Raw genomic sequence first — 3,690 nt, 5'->3', positions numbered from 1 at the left:
ACAAAGTGTTTGTGGATTGGTTACGAGCCCATTATTGTTTTGCTGTAGATTCTAAATTATCCTTATGCCTTTCTCTTAAATTACTGCTGGTAATAATATTCCCCCGCAACATGTTCCCCCTCCTATCCTTACTTGTTTATTTCCGTTCTATTTTTCATCTGTATATTATATAACTGCATAGGTTTATTTGGTAGTTTGGTCCTAGCTTCGTCACTACTTCGCCGGGGTTAGGCCAGACACTTACCAACACATGGGGTCGGTTATGCTGATACTACACTCTGCACTATGTGCAGATCCCAAAGCGACAACTTTTGAACCTTAGTATTAGGTAGCTGCCTTCAGTCTAGTTAGAGATCCCGAGGTAGTCCTGCAGGCGTTCGCAGGCCCGGCGTTCTCTTCTATCTTTATATGTATTCTGTTTTCATTTACTTCAGAGACAGATTGTACCTTTCTTTCCAAACATTTGTATGTAGTATTCGTAGTTGGTTCGTGATATTGTGACACCGGATTCTGGGTAGAACTGTATGTTAGTATTGTCGTACTGGTTTTGGCTAAGTTATCAGATTAAGTCTTCCACATGTATTTATTTATCAGTAATATTTCATTGTTGACCGCATGTTAATTTAAATTGTTAAAAAGATTAAATAAAAGAGTTAGTGATTCTATATTATGCGGCTTGCCTAGATTTCACGAGCAAGCGCCATCATGACTCCCGAGGGTGGGAAATCCGAGTCGTGATAGGCAAACAAAAACAGAACTCAACAGAACAAATCGATCCAGACATGGATGACGGAACAGAAAATCCAATCAACAGAGTCAATGCGAATGACCCGAACAATCAGGGTGTGGTGCCTCTTGTGCCTGAAGCAGCATTGTATGATTGGGCACAACCCACCACAAAAAATCTGGCAACTGCAATTACAGTCCCTCGGATACAAGTGGAATCATTTCAAATCACAAACAACATGCTACATTTGTGCAGAACAATGGACTATTCTCAGTCTCTTACATTAAATATCCTCAGCAGCATTTAAAAAATTTTCTGTCGATATGTGTCATGCAAAGGCAACCTAATGTCACACCGGAAGCAATAAAGTTGTTATTGTTTCCATTCTCGGTGATGGGAGATGCTCAGACTTGGCTTAATTCACTCCCCATAAACTTCATCACTACTTGAGAGGAATTAGTCAAGCAATTTTTGAACAAGTTCTACCCACCTAGTAAGACTACCAAACAAATTGATGAGATATTGAGCTTCAGGCAGAGACCAACAGAAACACTACAAGAAACGTGAGAGAGGTTCAAGGGTATGCTAGTTAAGTGTCCACATCATGGCATTCCAGATCTGATGTTGGGGCAGAGGTTCTATATGGGATTGGTAGACAGCTTAAAGGCCAATGCTGATGCTTCAGCAGGTGGAGCATTTTTTAGCAAATCATTCAGAGAATGCAAGATCCTACTTGATAAAATGGCTCAAAACTCAGGATGGATGACAAGAGACTCTGCGATCACTCCTGTCGTTCACTTAGTGGCTTTGGAGCCAAACAACTTCATAGAGAAAATATGACCACTCTGATGACACAAACGAGTATCCTCACCAAAAAGATCGATGAATCAGGCTAGAAGCAACAAGTGCACATAGTTAACGCGACTAATGATGGCGTATGTACACCATGCATTAATTAACCATATGTATACTCTTGGAGTGCAGAAAGTGACAACTAGCACTATCACAAGATATGGACTATATGGCCAACTATAGAGGACAAAGGCAAGGTGGTCAGAATTGGGGGCAACAGAATAAGCAATATGGACCAGCACAATAGCAGTAATCTTGGAGCTATGCGACCACATGATCAAGTTATGACTTACCAAAGGCAACAAGGATACAACCAGCAAAATCAGCAGCTAGCTTATCAACAACCTCAACAAACAGATAATAAGACAAGATGATGGGTTGTCTGAAATTAAAGGAATACTGCAATAACTGATTGGGTCCAATGGAAAAATGCAGGAGAGAGTGAACACACATGACTCAGCGATAAAAGGCATTGAGATTCAATTAGGGCAGATATCAATGGCTTTGAATAATCGCCCCCATGGGACGTTACCTGCAAGCACACAAGTTAATCCAAAAGAGCAGTTCCCGAAATAGCTTATGGTAGTGAGTTTAAGAAATGGTAGAGACCTAGATCTAGAGCAAGAAATTGTTCGTGAATGCAGACCAACTGAAACACTTGAGCTAGTACCCATTGAGGTATATGATTTAACAAAGTTAACTGAGGTGACAATACAACATGCACAAGAGAGCACAAGCAAATAAAAAGAGGTTGCGAAGAAGACTAAGGTAGCACAAGAAACGACAGTAAAAGCAGTGCCTGAGTAGGATAAAACTCAAATCACAGGAAGGAAGCGACCTACGGCACCATTCCCACAGAGATTGGCCAAATATCATAGGGATGAGCAGTATAAGAAATTCATGGAGATGTTGAAATAAATCCAGGTGAACATTCCACTAATTGACACCTTGAGGGAGATGCCTAGGTATGCCAAAATGATGAAAGATTTGATGTCTTGCAAGTTCGATTTCCAAGACTTGGCCACTATTACTCTAACCCAGACCTGTAGTGATGTCGTGACACGACCCATAGTTGAGAAATTGTTAGACTCAGGGAGTTTCACAATCCCATGCACAATAGGCAGCTATTCTTTTGCTAAAGCATTGTGTGATTTGGGGGAAATCATAAACTTGATGCCCTTGGCCATCTACAAAAGGTTAGGCATTGGAAGAACAAGACTCACATCCATGTTACTATAACTAGTTGACCGGACACTGAAGAGGCCATCAGGTATCCTTGATGATATACTAGTGCAGGTTGGAAAGTTTATGTTTCCAACAGATTGTCATTCTGGACTGCCAGGTTGATGAGGAGATTCCCAAAATTTTGGGAAGACCATTCTTGGCCACTGGGAGATCTCTAATTAATTGTGAAACTAGAGAGCTAAAAATGAAATTGAATGATGAAAAAATAACATTCAATGTGCAAAAGTCTATGCGGTGACCAAGTGAATTTGCTAACTGCTCTCTAATAGAAGCTGTGGATGTAATTTTGGCGAAGGAAGATGAGACTATAAACGCTAAAGACCCTCTAGCAGCCTATCTCATGAACTTAGAAGAAGTAAATGGAGAGGACTTGTCGGAGTGGGTGATGGCTCTAGAAGGCCAAGGTTTTGAAAAAGAGAGCTCGAATTTGACTCTTTGCACTTAGAAGAAAGAAAGACTTCTCTAGCTAAGCCATCGATCGAAGAGCCACCACAATTAGAAATGAAACTGCTACAACCTCATCTCAAGTATGCTTTGTTAGGATCTAACTCAACTTTACCTGTTGTTATCTCATCTGGTTTGTTAGATGTGCAGGAAGAACAACTTTTGCAGGTATTAATAGAGTGCAAAACTACAATTGGTTGGACCATTGCGGACATTAAGGGTATCAGCCCGGCCTTCTGTATGCATAAGATCTTACTGGAAGATGGCCAAAACCTTCTATATAATATCAAATAAGTCTGAACTCCAATATAAAAGAAGTTGTGAAAAAGGAGGTGATAAATTGGTTAGATGCGGGAATCATTTTCCCCATCTCCGACAGTAACTGGATTAGCCCAGTTCAATATGTGCCAAAGAAAGGTGGA

General features: G+C 40.6%; 1 non-coding gene across 1 annotated transcript; it reads right to left on the bottom strand.

Annotated features, from left to right (window-relative positions):
- Nucleotides 1-1,231: 1,231 nt before the first annotated feature.
- On the bottom strand, nt 1,232-1,338 carry LOC142162533 (small nucleolar RNA R71). The gene has a single exon (XR_012693783.1). It is a non-coding gene; the product is annotated as a small nucleolar RNA R71 (small nucleolar RNA).
- Nucleotides 1,339-3,690: the final 2,352 nt, after the last annotated feature.

The sequence above is a fragment of the Nicotiana tabacum genome, chromosome 7 (assembly GCF_000715075.1).
Source record: "Nicotiana tabacum cultivar K326 chromosome 7, ASM71507v2, whole genome shotgun sequence".
Classification (NCBI taxonomy): Eukaryota; Viridiplantae; Streptophyta; class Magnoliopsida; order Solanales; family Solanaceae; genus Nicotiana; species Nicotiana tabacum.
The sequence above is the reverse complement of the archived record's forward strand: the minus strand, read 5'-3'. Positions and strand labels throughout refer to the sequence as shown.